Source organism: Triturus cristatus, chromosome 12 (genome assembly GCF_964204655.1).
Source record: "Triturus cristatus chromosome 12, aTriCri1.1, whole genome shotgun sequence".
Lineage (NCBI taxonomy): Eukaryota > Metazoa > Chordata > Amphibia > Caudata > Salamandridae > Triturus > Triturus cristatus.
The window spans coordinates 71,551,878-71,568,505 of record NC_140595.1 but is presented as its reverse complement, the minus strand read 5'-3'; positions in this window follow the sequence as shown (position 1 = coordinate 71,568,505).

Sequence of the window (16,628 nt, the reverse complement as noted above, 5' to 3'; positions counted from 1 at the left end):
CCTTGCCCCTTATCGCTGTTGGGAAACTGTTTGGCACCTGATCCTACTGTTTTGTTTTATTATAAAATGAAAAACCCTTTCTCTCCTGGTGTCCTACCTGAGCGGCTCATCGGCCGGACTATACTGTATTGTAGACTTTGCTCTCCGAGGTGCCGCCTGTGTTTACATGTGCTTTTATTGTTCTGATTGCTTAGCGGCCGGCCCCGGGGGGTTGTAGGCCCATACGTGTAAATGATTGAAACGTCAATAAAGGTTTTTTCAAAAAAAAAAAAAAAAAAAAAAAAAAGAGTATATGGTTTAACCGCATCCACAAACAGCCACAGAGAATAGACTCTGCCAGCTGCAGAGGCGTCCTGCTCATGCAGAGGCACCCCCTCACATTGTAAACCAAGCACCCTGCCCTCAGGATTGACAGGGCCTGCCTTAGGGGTGACTGATAGGTTTATATGTGTGTGTATGGTGAGATATAGGAACCTATACGTCAGTGAGGAGTGCTAACACTACCTCACCCAGGCTGCAGTAGCAGGCCTGTGGTGTCAGATTGAGTCTGCTTCCCAGGGGTGGAATAATACATGCTTTAGCCCCTGGTAGGCCTGTGAAGTGCCTATGCCCTAGGTACCTAAGGTACCATATACTAGGGGCTCATAAGGTACCACAGTATCCAATCACTAGTGCATCTAATATGCACACCAAGTCGTTTAGAGAGAACAGAGAGACTGGGGCCCTGATTAGCAGGGACCCAGCCAGACTATAGCCAGAAACCAGTGCATACATCAGAAAAAAAGTGGGGGCAACATAAGTGCAGATCCTACTCTCCTACAGTGGTGTTTTATCAGTTATAATAGGTTTAAACCTAAAACCGGACAGCCTAAACATAAATAAACAAGTTAATACTAGCTTATTAACATGTTTGGCAAATGAGAGGTGACTGTTAAACAGGAGGCCTAACTTACACGTCAAGGTAGCAGGAATTGGAAGTGGGATAAAACCAGTCTTGACATGTGCGTATGACGAGGATGATGGCTGGTTATAGACAACAATGTCTGTCATACCCAAGATGTGCATGCCTCTGTATTGTCCATGGTTGGTTCTGGTAGCCTTTGAATGAAAATTTAATTTAGAGACGCTGGAGCCAAAACTTCAGGAAGAGAATCAACAAGAGTCCATGGTAAGTTTAAGTGGATTCTTTATTTTATGCTTCATCAGTATATGTATATATATATAGTATTTTATGATTTTGGAGCATTTATATAGAGCTTTATACTAATATGTACATTGCCAAAATGCATTTTCGGACAAGTAGCATGCTACAGAGTGCTTGCTTGATATTGTGTACTTTCTGTGAGCCAGTGTTGACAAAAAATTGATGTTGTGCATGAGTGACTCTTAGAGGTCATCTTATGTTATCGTCGGGAGCAACGCCAACAATGTGATGGAGAAGGAAGTCAGAGAGATAGGCATGCATGCACAGACAAGCAGTGAAAAGAGATACATTAACTTTTAGTACCCGGGCGTATTCGTTTCCTGATCACATGATCCAAGTGAGGTAGGCATCGATTTCCATTGATAAGATAAGGCTTTTGAAGCAAACTGTCAGTGGACGCTCAAATAAGTTGGTTCGGTTAGAAAACTTTACTCGGCAAGTTAAAAACAGGTTGACCATCATTGCCTTATATCCATTTGTATATGTTATTACCAAATAAAAAATTATGTAATGCATGACACTTTTCCTAAATTTATAGCTTTCAAGATAAAAAAGCAACATTAAAACATATGTAACTAGATGATCATTTAGTGCAAGCAAAAACTTAAGAGCATCTTTATAATTTCTGATGTTCTGTGCAACCAACATCAGCTTCAGATAGTAGCACCTATACTGGGACTATAATTTACAGAACAACATACAGTGCAGCGTGCTTTGTTTGCTTGTACCATCACATGGACAAGGAATTGAGACTGAAGGACAAAACTTCCTAATAGGAAAAGCAACCAGATGATGCACAATACCAAGCCTGAACCCGGTCAGAACAAACGGCGTTGGATGTTAGTAACACAGGATAAATCATTTTGACAGCCATCATCAAAACAAAATGACATATAGAACGCTACTGTGGGTGTCTTCTTTTCAATACCCACGGGATATTCAGTTCTATTTTGGAGAAAAGTATCTTTGCTGGATTTCTTGGTGAGAAATAACACTTGAAGGGGGTCTGGCCACACAAACGATTTAAATAAAGTGCTAAGAGAGGAATGTATATATGCTAGCCAGGGAATATGCAAAACGTTTTCCAGTGCTGGACAATCTAGAATAATTGATTTGGTAAAACAGATTTCCTCTTTTGACCATATGGAAAACCAAAGTAGTAGAGGTCTCGCCGAAATCAGATCCAACAAATACTGTACAACCACCTCTCAATGAACATTAAGGTTGAGTCAGAGGCCGGTAAGCAGTTTCCCTCAACTTGCAATGGCTTACAGTGAACATGGCCACCGAGGCCAGGCCCATAGGTAGAGTAGCCACCCCTCTGGCCTTGTAAAACACTACCATCTCTTTGATGGGCCAGTAAACCAATTTAGAATAAAACCAAAGAATCCCATGAGAATTCCGGCTCATTTTTGCTTCAGCATTTAAAATCTGTTGGGCCCAGGAGCCGTTACTTGTAAATAGGACTCCCAGGCAGCAGAAGGAATCAACTCTGGTAATTACGGTATTATCAATAAAAAAAATCTATGTTTTCTTGGTTTGTGGTCACCAATAATAGTGAAAGTTTTCGATTTATTAATCACCATTTTGTTTAGGGCAGAAAGTTCCCAAAAGCACTCATCAATTTCTGCAAGCCAACCAGGGTCGTAGATAGCAAAACAGCGTCATCAGATTGTAATAACACTAGTATGGGGCGTCCAGCGGTGCACGGTGCATCAGCTTGTATGGACTGCAGAACTTTATCAACCCCATTGATAAAAAGTGAGTACAGCAAAGGGGCCAAAACGCAGCCCTGTCGGATACCTCGCCCTACTTTAAAAGAAGGGGAACATGCAGCCTGGGGATCGTACCAAACTTCACTTGGTAAGTTCTCATGTGTGCTTGCAAGGAAACTAATATTAGTCTTAGGAGCATCAGGAGAGAGCAATGATGTCCAAAGGAGTGCATGGTCGACTAAATCAAATCCGCTACTGAGATCCGCGAAGCAGCGATGCAGGGATCCTGGTTTAGCTCTGGTGTATTTCCCAATCAGCTGGTTTAAGTTAACCTACTGTTCAATAGTAACTATGCCTTTTCTAAAACCCAAATGAGCTGTTGATAAAACAGAAAATTCCTGCGCCTACTTCTCCAACCTCATAAGTATAATCCTACTCATCAATTTACCTGATGGATCCAAAAGCGAGATTGGACGATAGTTTTTAGGGTCTGACTTAAGGCCATTCTTAAAGATAGGTATAACTATTGAAGTGACCCAAAAAGTTGGAATCATACTGACAGCTGCTGCATTAAACGTTCTCATCAAGATGGGTCCTGCGGCAAAGACAGACGGTGGCAGAGTCTGTTGGGAGCTGCTTTGACTCGCGGTAAAACTAAATGGGCATCTATAGCGCTGAATGTTTTGTGAATTGCATTTTTAAAAGTTTTAAAATCACTCACTTTCTTGATTCTGTGCAACTCCTCCACGCCCCGGTCCGTCACAGCTTTTTCAGTGCTGATTGAACGGAGGGCAGGGAAGGAAGGAGTAGTGCTTCCGGTCTCCCAGTTCCGGACCTAGTCAGTGGTTTAGTGTGGAGGCGGGAGGGGACTACTTAGGGGGCATGCCAGGAAGTGCACGCTGCGTCAAAGACAGACGGTGGCAGAGTCTGTTGGGAGCTGCTTTGACTCGCGGTAAAACTAACTGGGCATCTATAGCGCTGAATGTTTTGTGAATTGCATTTTTAAAAGTTTTAAAATCACTCACTTTCTTGATTCTGTGCAACTCCTCCACGCCCCGGTCTGTCACAGCTTTTTCAGTGCTGATTGAACGGAGGGCAGGGAAGGAAGGAGTAGTGCTTCCGGTCTCCCGGTTCTGGACCCAGTCAGCAGTCTAGTGTGGAGGCGAGAGAGGACTACTTAGGACGCATGCCAGGATGGACGCGCAGTGGACGCGCCGCAGGCGTGCCAAAGGCAAGCCCATCTGCGCCCGTCCGCGGCTGGCCGGGGCTCGGGGCCAGAACTCCTGCCCACTTTTTAACCGCCTATAATTACACCTCTGAAGAACTTCACATGATGCCCCCCCCCCCCCCCCCATATCCAACTTATGTGCACATAGTATACAGATAGGTCTCACAGTGCAAAAATTTGATCACTGCCCCTATTCATTGATGATAAACCAGGGGAAGTTTGGTAAGGAACACGACTTCCAAATGACACTGGTCAATTGTAGGTCCCTAAGCAAGCATAAACATGAGCTCCACGATCTTCTCATGGATAACCAACCAGACATCATGCTATTAACCGAAACATGGCTGAACGAGGATTCTGCACCTGATATCCTTGAGGCCCTCCCCCTGAATTATGGGATCTTAAGACTGGACCGCCCTATAAGCAGAGGGGGTGGGATTGCTATGACCCATAAACTGTCGATAGAATGCTCCCTGGAGAGGGTGGCAGTAGAGGCCAGTGAGGCGGGTCTCTTCACAATTGCAGCAGACAATACCCATGTTATTAAAGGCCTTTTGATATATCGACCACCTGGTCCAGTTTCACAATTCACTACCAGTCGTAGAGAACATGTCATACAACTAGCACTGCGATATGCCAAAGTGCTGGTGCTGGGTGACCTAAACCTACACTTTGACGATAGGGATAATGTCCCAGCGCAAGAGCTCTGTCAGGAGCTGGCCGCGCTTCAATTAATGCTACAATCCACTCTCCCGACTCATCAACATGGACACTTAGTAGACCCTATTTTTGCCAACTGGGGAGAGCTCAGGGTTGATACTCCGATTCCAGTCCCATGGACAGATCATTATATGATTCCCTTTAGTATTTTGATTCTTAAAGCCCAAGATGTGTTAAAATCAGACACAGGTAGACCCCAGAGGAAATGGGCCAGTTTTCCGGCAACCACGTTCAATCTTGCTCTACAGCAGGGGGGACCACCAGGAGGGAGTGATGTAGAAACTGCCTGTAGTGCTTTAGATCAACGTATTAGTGAGGCGCTTGACAAGGTGGTGTCATGGGCCTACAGTTCTCCATGGAGACAGGCTAGATCCGCACCTTGGTTCAACGAGGAGCTGAAGACTGTGAAATCCTCCTGTAAACGTCTGAAACGAAGGTGGAGAGAAGATTTCTCAGAAAACAGAAAGGCCACTTATAAGATCAGTCTCAAGCATTATCATTATTTAATAAGGAAGACGCGAGCTGCGTACTACAATATGAAGATTGTACTAGCCGAAAATTCTTCTAGAGAGTTATTTATGATCTTTAAAGAGTTATCGTCTCTTGACAGAATCTCCGCCCCTAGTAATGATTCAGTAGAATCGTGCAACTTGATAGCTGATTATTTTTCTGATAAAGTAGAGAGGATCTACTCAACCTTCCCGGAGGAGGCACGTAACGGGAGGTCTGATAGGACGGGAGCATGTAACATGGAGGAGGCTTCCTGCCTCTCCAGTTTTAACCTTCCCTCCTTGGACGACCTCAAAACCATAGCTTTGAGCATCAAGTCAGGCTCCCCGAGAGATCCTATGAAACCGAGAAATATGAGGGAGAGTATGGACATTCTGGTTGCCTACATTAGGCACCTCATCAGACTCTCTTTTGAGGCAGGAGCAGTCCCCCAAAGCTGGAAAGAGACAGTGGTTGTCCCCATTAAAAATAAAACGGGATTAGTGCCAGCCAGTTGGAGAATCTACGACTGATCTCACTTCTTCCTTTTGTTGCCAAAATTGCTGAAAAGTCGGTCAATGCTCAATTAACAATGCACATGAACCAGGCCAGTCTACTCCACCCCATGCTATCGGGCTTTCGGGCAACATATTCCACCAGAGTCGGCGCTGCTTCTGTCCACTGAAACCATCTGCAGACAGGTCGATGCAGGACAAACAGTGGCGCTGATTCTGCTGGATCTCAGTGCCGCGTTCGACACCATGGCCCATCCCATACTCCTGCAGCGCCTTAAGGAAAGTGGACTGACCAACCTGGCGCTGAAATGGTTAAGCTCTTTCCTACAGGACAGGAGTTTTCAAGTATCCCAAGGGCCGTACTACTCCAAGAATATCAGGTTAGGTCAGGGGTCCCCCAGGGCTCTATACGAAGCCCTACGCTTTTTAATCTGTATATGGCCCCTCTGTCTAAAATCATTGGAAAAAAAAACGGTATTAGTGTCGTGTCATATGCGGATGACACGCAGCTTGTAGTATCTCTGTCCCAATCTCAGGAAGAAGCTGCCGCTAACTTCTCTGCGTGCCTACAAGAACTTACAGTCTGGATGTCTAACAACTGCTTAAAGTTAAATGGCGGCAAGACCGAGGTCCTAATTGTGGGTAAGGCTCCCGCGTTATGGTCACCTAGATGGTGGCCGCAGACTCTGGGTACCAACCCCACCCCAAAGGAGCAGGTAAAGAACCTGGGGATATGGCTAGACTCTAATCTCTCTTTTGATCACCACACCAGGACTGTGGCTGGAAAGTGCTTTGGCATAATGAAAGGCCTTCGGAAGACCTTAGATGTGCTCCCGGTAGCTGTCAGAAAAACACTAGTCCACGCACTTGTCACCTCTCGCCTGGACAACGGGAATGCACTCTACATAGGAGCCAGTAGCAAGAGCGTTCAAAGATTACAATACATTCAAAATGCGGCTGCCCGCCTAATCCTGATGCTCCCTAGGAGAGCCTCGTCCAAAAATGCCCAAACTACTTTACATTGGCTCCCAGTAAAGGAAAGAATTCTATTTAAGGCCCTATGCATTAGCAATGGATCCTGATGAGGAAAGGTCCGAATTACCTATACATCCTACTGTCCCCTTATACTTCTACCAGGGCCTTACATTATTGGGGCTCTGGGCTGGTTCAAGTCCTAGTTATAAAAAAAATGAGAATGGGGGGTCGATCTTTTCGCTACCTGGCCGCTAAACAGTGGAATACGCTACCCCTGGATCTTCGGATGGAACAATCTGAAAACATTTTTCAGAAAAAACTGAAGACATGGCTCTTCCAGATATAGAGCTTCTGTATGTTTCTGCCTGCTTTTTATCGCATCTCATGTAGCATCTTCCGGCCGCAGCGCGGGGACACACTAGCTAGTGTAACCAGGCGCTTTACAAGCTCTTTTATTATTATTATAATTCTTCCGCTGATTTGAATGCAACCACAAGCACCCCATCAGGCCCCGGGGCCCTTCCACTTGCACTACCATGCAATTCTCGGGTTAATTTCATCCTTAGTAATATCTAATAGAAGATGGTCCCAACTGCCCCTCACAGCACGTGCATCTGGACCACTAATCTCACTGCTCTGTGTAAAGATTTCAGAGAAATGTGCCACCCATGTTTCACAGGAAATGAAGGAGTTAAACTCATGGATAGTATTTTTTTTTTTTAAGTTGCATTGACCGTATCCCAAAATAGCTTGTGGTCTTTGGACTCCACTGCTAAGGTTAATTTAGTCCATGCCTCCTCCTGTAATACCTTCTTCCTTACTGCAAGAGTCGGTCTATATTCGAGGCAAAGGAGCTTCATGAAGGTATTATCCCGGGGGAAGCGGTGTAAAGCCACTTTCAGTCACTGGGAAGCCTGTGTACATGAAGGATCAAACCATCCCCTACTCCTTACTCGGGAGGGGTTCAAATCCAAGAGTAAATTAATAGAGCAAGTGATGTGTTTAAAGCTAGACAGCAACATCTTAGTTTATTCATATTTAGTTATACCTCGTCATTTAAACAGTAGCTAATATCGGTTAGAATCCTAATGACTATTCCCGGAAGTATTCTATTGTGGTCAGTTCCTGCCTATTTCATTTGCATACCATGGGGGGGCCTGGTAGGAATAATATTGTTGGATGTACGAAATACTACACATTTCTTGCACCAGAAAACAAAAGGCAACATGATTGGATCATGAACACATATCGCAGACTATACGACCCTAGGGGTACCACACACATGGCTGGCAGAAGCAGGTACCAACACGTGATCAATAACCGATGAGGTATTTCTACCTATGAAAGATGGGATTTGTTTCCTGTTATCACAGCATTCACGCTTCAGCAACAGTAATTTGTGCTTGGAGATAATTGAGTTTAATACACCCCCACACTCGTTATGGTAGAAATGTGCAGAGCCCACCCCATCCGAATTGGTATAGCCACAGACTAGTTTAGCTGGAAGGGGGCAGGACTGGATATTGAAATCACCTGCCCATAGCAATATTTAGTTGGTATGAATAGGGTGTAAAAAAGCATCCAGACCATAGTCAACTGCATAGGCCACCATACTACGTGTGGAATCAAAAACATTATTATAGAAGTTGACCAAAACCAAATCAGGACCCCCCCTTTATAGATAACCATAATAACTGAGAGTCTGGGCCTACCAAAGAAAGCTTTTTACTGGCTACTGAGCGCTTATTAGAAATAAAGATTTGTAACTCTCCTTTGGCCCACCCAACGTGGGAGGGTACAGCACCTAGACAGTAGGAGGGAAAATCCTCAACGTGTTTCGAGGTCGTACACTATATTTCCTGTAAACAAATAGCATCAAAACCAGAAATTGTATTGACACACCCAGTAGTTCCCGGCTTATTCGATAACCCGTCCACAATCCAGGTGGCAAATTTATAACACCCACCCAGAGCTAGAGTACTACTCACGTTTGTGTCTTTGGCATACAAACAGCTTGGGCTAGGGTTAGAATCACAATTATTTCCAGGGGGCTATGGGTGACATTTTCAAATCTTTTCTCTGACCAAGTAGCACCTACAACACCTCCGGTCCCAATAGTGGGCAAATCCATAGCAGCGTCCATCAGATTGTCTCCCGAGTTGTCAGCCCCACGCATCAGTGGGCAAGACTCAGTGTGGTTAAGGTAATCATTTTCTTGTATTGAGCTCAATATCTGAAACCTCATCTTCATGGCCAGAGGGGAACCATAGGGGAGGTCTTGCCCGGTCACTCTCTGAGGGAAAGGATTAACATGATGCATTGATTCAGTGCTATGCAGCTGTCGATAAAAGAATCCCAACGGGAAAAGAGCCATATTCCTGACAAACGGTAGTACAGCGTAGATCTTGCCAGAGATTCACCCGTGAAGCGTGGATGCTGAAAGCTGATGACAATACAATCCTCCTTAAAAAGTTTCCTCAACTGCCCTATCCATCCTACTCTCCTAGTTAATAAAATTTGATGTTCTCTATCGGATAAAAATATATGACTCACATTAAGCCAGTGAACGACTTTATTCATCAAGGACTCCAGGGTTTCATTGATCCAGGATTCAAAGAAGGGCATTGACCATAACAGCCACATACGGGCAGCAAGCCGGGGGTAAATGAATCGTCACAGGATCACAGGAAGCCGAGCAGACATAAGGGACATCACGGTGCTCTACTTGCTTCTGTGGCTGGGAAGATAAGGGTTGTAATTGATTCGAATGTGATTTACCCATAGCTATCGACTGTTGCGTAGTTAGATGCTGAGAAATATGGTGCCCCAGGTCAACCGCTCAGTCCCACTCTCCCATCGAGCTCTGAGTAGTCGGCCCTGTTAATACACCAATCCCAGAATGCTTCCTGGCATAAAGTTGAGCACAACCCTGACTGGAGATGGAATTATTCGGCCCCTGATTCAGGGGTAAGCACCGCTAAAGTGACATGGATCTTATTCCGGTCTGTCATATTCTGGCTGAGGGGGGGTGGCTTTCTCCAGTTTTCCTCCCAGCCTATCCAACTTCTCCCTAAGTGAAGATAAAAAATCCTTAATAGTGTCCATCAGTTTGCATAAGATAGGGGCCCAGAGAGACCTATTTAGAGGAGCAGAATAGTTGTCTCCCCCAGAACGGACCGGGCCGGGGAAAACAACAGGGCTTAGGCTAGCGGCAATAACCCTCCGGCTTTTCGTCTTGCGTTTGGCTGATGGTGAGCGAACTGTAGAAAAGCGGCCAAAGTAGAAGCTGCTATCACTGTCCGAGGAGGGGATTGATGATGGAGGAGCTCATCCGGGACCTCGCTAGTATTAAGCCTCTCATCTTGATTCTGCTCCCTGACCTAACTGGCTGTGGTCATTCAACCCTCCGTTTCTTCCAAAGGCCCAAGGATAGATGACGCTCCGCTAGATCTATTTCCTTAGAGGTGACTCCCACAGCTCACGCAAGAAATTAGTCTATAGTGGTGAGTTTTGGATCAATTGCTGGTTTCACACTCCCAACTTTGCGCTTGCCCATGGTGGCAGACAAGCCCAGAGCAAATGCCTCGGCTTGCAAAGGTAGTGGTCCCCTAATACAGTATATCCCAGTCAAGCGTCAAAGATAAAAGGCAACAACGTACCTTACTTTGGAAGAGTACGTGGATGCAAATCCCACTTACTTCCTAAATGTCAAATCCAGAGCAGGAAGGCAGTTCAGTATTGGTAGGAGGCCAAACCACCAACGAAGGGCTGAGCCAAAACCAAGATCCAAGCGAGTAGGCCCAGCCCAGCCCCGTTCAGCCACAGATGTTTGCAGACGGGCTGACTCATGGCCAGGTCTTCACCCGGGACAGCACACGGCCATATCCCACTTGCATCTCGCGCAGTGGAATCTCTCTGACATTTATAGCGTGAGACACTATTGGCCCATCCTAGCCACCTGGAAGTCTGAGGGACGAAGTCCCACCCCAGACAGAGTGGTGAGGTTAGTCCAGGTGGGTGAGCGGCATGGGCCAAATCATCAATGTCCAAAATGAGGGCAGGTAAAGAGAGTGATAGACAGCCATGCAGTGGGAGCACTCCGGCGCTTATAGCGCGAGACACTCTAAGCCCCTCCTTGCTGCCTGGAGGTCTGGGGACCGAAGTCCCACCCCAGACGCAGTGGTGGATTAAGTCCTGGTGGGGGAGCGACATGGGCCAAATCACCAATGTCCACAGAGCAGGCAGGGAATCAGCGTGATGACCAGAAGTCAAAGCTAGAAGCTCTTCATCTATTCACTTAGGGTGATAGACCAGGGATGAGGATAAACCTTTCAAGTCAAAGCTGCAGAATTCCAGAAACAAAATGAATCCAAGGAGGTGCTACAGGTTGACGACAACTCACCTCAAACCTGTGAACTGAACGCTCATGCAGGGTTCACCTATAACAAAAAAGGCGCATCACCCAACGAGAAGAAGAAAGGAAGGAACATCTATTTATGAGCTGCTGATAGACTGTGCTTCTTTGGCAGATGTCAAATGACAGTGCGAGCTCTGAGGCAGTCATAAATAAGGAGGCAAAGAAATGGAAAACAACAATAAGTCACCCACCGGATTTTTAGATCCTACTGAGAAACGAATCAGTCGTAAGAAGTTTCATGTTTTTGAGTACTTTATCTTCTGTGGGCAACTCCATTTCCAGATCCAACCCAAGGAATCATAGAAGGCCTGACTGCTCTGTTTTTGCAAAAGAAATAGACAGTGAGGACATCCAGCAACCAGGTCACTGGTTAAACATGTCTGAGATAAAGTAAAAAGGACCCCCTTTCTTGTACATCTTCCTTTAAAGTGGTATCCATCTCTACACAACACAATATGTCAATCCCTCCAACTTCACATGCTCCTGAGTTTAGGAAGGTTTTATCTCATGTATTTGTCCAAGAGCTCTGGTGACCCGCTCTCTGTGTGCTGTGATAAACAGCAATTGTGAGTCTGTTGAAAACTTTATGTGAGCAAGTCCAACATTCACCATAAAAATGCGTGATCTCATCCTCTTTTCACTCTTCACCAACAAAAACAAGATTCACGCCCATATCATATCATTTTCATTACATTACCATTCGCCAAGTCCCCTCACCTGGCCTGAGTAGTCATCCTTACTCATTCTGGGCAATGTCCTCTCCCACACGTTCTTCTCACCTGCTTCAAAGAACGGCACATCTTGGCACTAACCATACACATATCAGGTCGATAGACGTTACGATGAAATTCTCGTCCGTAAGCGCCTTCTGGCTCAGATATTTTATTTACGATTCTTCTTATTGGCTTACATATCATTTGTCCTTCGCTGTCCTATTGTCACACTGGGCAAACAGCCTTCGCCCAGTTTCCCTTACTCCCATCTTATCTCACCCACTTCTGTATAACTGGTACCCAGTGGCTTCCCCTCGCCTCTTTAAATGTTAGGCTCTTTTCTGATTGCAGCATCTTCTGTATTTCTGGATTTTGTATCTTCAATATTATTTGATCCCTAATATGGCCACCACCAATATATGGAAACTGTCAACATTCCAACCGTGCCCTCAAAGTAAAACATCCATTCTTCTATTTTACTCTAGATACAGTGATACTCAAAGTACGGCCCGGGGGTCGCATGCGGCCCTCCTGACCTTTACATGCAGCCCCCTTTTCAACAGCAACACTGGGCTGATTTTAACTCAACTCACCACTAACATCATGGAAATGTTAGGTAAACAGGCAAGCATTTATTTAAAGGGTAATTGAGGTTAAAGAAAGGAAATAACTAGGGTGTCCTGCAAAACGTAACTTTAGGAGCACTTTGATTTTTTAAGGCATCTTGCAGCAAAAGTGTAAAAATATGAAGTCTCTTCAAAATTCAGAAAGTGTATTACATTAACACCGTCTCACCTTAGTACATCAGTGTCTCAGTGCGTTGAGAAGTATTTTTTTTTAAAGTGATAGTTTTCAAGCATGAATATAGAAACATTATTCCTCCCCCTCACAACAGTTCCAATGGTGAACTAAGAGGCACGTCGGTTGTTATGTGCACTATTTGGGTGGCTTGGGTTTCCGATTATACATGATTAACCCAGGGCGTAGGACTACGCTACGCTCGTGTAGTTTGCGCAACTACGCACTACGCAAATTGCACATAGCACAGTGCAAAAACGCGTAGCAGGCCTTGCTTGCTCGCGGTCCTTAACGTCAAGTTGGCGACCGCGAGCGAGCAAAATGACATCCCGGCGAGACCTTTTCCTCGCTCGCGATCAGCAACATCAAGTTGCCGATCATGAGCGTGGAAAATAAACCTCCCGGCGAGATTCTCAACGCGGGGAGGTCAGGTTTCTCATTACGAGTGGTTGCGTATGCTCACGACCGCTCACTATGTGAAACTACCAGTCCGCGTTGAGAAAACTGAAGCACGAGTACAAATCTACTCAAGCGGCAGAAAACGCCTGCTTGCACTACGCAAGATACCGTTTGCAATGATTGCACAGTGCGGACAAGCATCCGGCACAGTGCAATAAGTGCGAACAGCATTTTCCCTACTGCACTACGCAACTCACGTATCTACGCGTAGCTTGCATAGTGCGAAGTGCACTTCGCGTAACGTAGCGTAGCGCTACTATGCAAACTACGCCCAGGGTAATACATGATCAACATTATAGTTTATTAAATCCAACACAGGAGATGGTTTTGTACAGCGCAATTCCTAAAATTATGTATTTTGATGTCTTTTTATATGTGATAATGAAGAAAAAGGAGGAAAAGTGAAAGAAAACAATTGCCTAGTATCACACAATTTGGTGAAGTGGGGAAGCCAGATTAATCCGAGGTTTTCTGGTTTCACACTGTACAATTAAGCCACTAGATGGATATGCTTCGCATCTCCTACACCCACCTTACCGCCGACTGCCACCCTGGCTGGAATCAATGCAGCCCTCGGTCACATCACTAACCGAATTTTTTGGCCCCTGGGAAAATCGTTGTGAGTACCTATGCTCTAGAATAACATTGTTTGGATGACACTATGCCCTTCCACCCTCCAGACACCACAGTACCTTCATGCAACCCACTCAACTTTTTATCAGATACCGCTAAGCTACGGACTAAAGTCACACAGCTCAACAGACACTCGTTGCACCCGTGCTACTCCGCACACACATTCCCATTAGCAGCATTGCATAGAGTCTTGGTAAACATTTAGTGATGCTGTTGTGAAACTTCTAAATGGCCAGCTCCTGCTCCTTCCTCCCTTCTTTGTGAATGCTAGCATTGTTGTGCAACACCGCTAATCCACCCATAAGCGCTCATGTTTCGCGTCCAACCACGTTCAGTCGTATAAAATTCATTTCTCAAATAATACGTCTAATAGTAAACACGCCCTCCACAAGTGAGGTCTTGCCGATGCTACACTCGCTTCCAAACTGCTGACCTCTTCTGTAGACTATGGTGATCATTTTGGCTTTGCCGGTCTTCTTCTGAAATATGAATCCACCATTTCAAACATTCCCTGCGTGTGACCCTGCCAGGAATCTTCTCTATTATCTGAATCAGTCCAAGAATAACATAACAGGTGTATTTGTAAAGCACATGTTCACCATCAAAGGGGCATCCTGGCGCTGAATAACAGATCTTTTATTGTTACCCAACTCAATGGTACTCATTTTATTGACCACAGAAAGGATGAGAACCTGAGTGGACCCACCAGGATTCAAACCCTGACCATGAGGTTAAACACATGTCGCTGCAGTGGGTGCATTAGTCCACTGAGCTACCAGACCCCTCATGTAGTATTTCGTTTTTTAGGCCTCCCTAACTGAGTCATGAGCCTCATGTAATAAAAACAAACGTGAAAGACATAAAAATATGTACGTGTATACATATAGATAAAAGAGCAATTCGTTAGCCGTCTTCATCCATTGGTTCGTTCAAGCATCATTCAAATGTTGCTTCCTCCAACCACAGCATACAGCAAGGGGCAATAATGCAGCCCTCTTCACCCGCTGGCTCTCTTGCTCTGTGAGTGGACCCGCCTCAAATAGAAGTGGACTTCAGTGCCAGGGCTGGTGGGCCTGTCATTCACTTTTCCAAATTGCTTTCTTACCATTCCGTATTTTGTACCAGTAGGAAAATTCCTTTTTTTTGTGATGTTCATTAAAAAAAGGGTTTCTACACCTGTTCAACGGCCACCTTTTACAAAGAACCCTAGCTTTGTTATTAAATGATGGGCAATAGTTAATTTTTATCAAATGTTATTTTTATTACAAGCATATGACAGCTGCATTTAGGTGGTGGCATGTTTTTTTTTTCTTTTCTGACATATACTTGCAATAGAAAAATAAAATCATGGCACCAGGTTGTCAATGCAAGGCAAGGCCTGAAGTCTCTTGTTTCATTAGCAGACTCAAGATTATCCAAGTTTAGACATTCTTTCAGTGAAACAGGTACTGACCACAGATCCCAAAGTATCCTCTCCGTCGTGCTTTGGCAAAATGTACATTACAATGGCATGATTCGCCTCATTTCGGGTTACGCTTGTTACGCATATTTCCCTAAATCATGGCAATATGCCACGTTGCATAATTATTACGCCTGTTCATAAACAGGATTACACAAAAACTACCTGGGGCACCAAACATCTTTAAAATGGCACTGGCAATAGGGAGAGGTCGACATACAGAAATAGGCAAAGGTGTGTTTGTTTGTGAGAGAGAGAGGGAAGTAAGAGAGAGAGAAGGGAGAGAGAGAAGTGAGAGAAAGAGAGAAGTGTGTGAGTGAGAGAGAGAGAGAGGGGGGAGAGGGAGAGAGAGAGATATGTGTATGTGAGAGAGAGAGAGAGAGACGTGTATGTGTGTGAGAGAGAGAGAAGTGAGAGAAAGAGAGAAGTGTGTGAGAGAGAGAGGGGGGAGAGAGAGGAAGAGAAAGAGAGACATGTGTGTGTGTGAGAGAGAGAAATGTGTGTGTGTGTGTGTGAGAGAGAGAGAGAGAGAGAGATGTGTGTGTATGTGTGTGTGAGAGAGAGAAGTGTGAGAGAGAGAAGTGAGAGAGAAAGAAGTGAGAGAGAGAGAAGTGAGAGAAAGAGAGAAGTATGTGAGAGAGAGAGAGAGATGTGTGTGTGTGTGTGAGAGAGAGAGAAGTGAGAGAAAGAGAGAAGTGTGTGAGAGAGAGAGGGGGGAGAGAGAGAGAGAAATGTGTGTGAGAGAGAGAAGTGTGAGAGAGAGAAGTGAGAGAGAAAGAAGTGAGAGAGAGAGAAGTGAGAGAAAGAGAGAAGTGTGAGAGAGAGAGGGAGAGAGAGAGAGAAAGAGAGCAAGAGAGATGTGTGTGTATGTGTGTGTGAGAGAGAGAAGTGTGAGAGAGAGAAGTGAGAGAGAAAGAAGTGAGAGAGAGAGAAGTGAGAGAAAGAGAGACGTGTGTGTGAGAGAGAGAAATGTGTGTGTGTGTGTGAGAGAGAGAGAGAGAGAGAGAGAGAGAGAGAGAGAAGTGAGAGAAAGAGAGAAGTGTGAGAGAGAGAGGGAGAGAGAGAGAGAAAGAGAGCGAGAGAGATGTGTGTGTATGTGTGTGTGAGAGAGAGGTGTGAGAGAGAGAAGTGAGAGAGAAAGAAGTGAGAGAGAGAGAAGTGAGAGAAAGAGAGAAGTATGTGAGAGAGAGAGGGAGAGAGAGAGAGAGATGTGTGTGTGTGTGTTAGAGAGAGAAGTGAGAGAAAGAGAGAAGTTTGTGAGAGAGAGAGGGGGGAGAGAGAGAGAGAGAAATGTGTGTGAGAG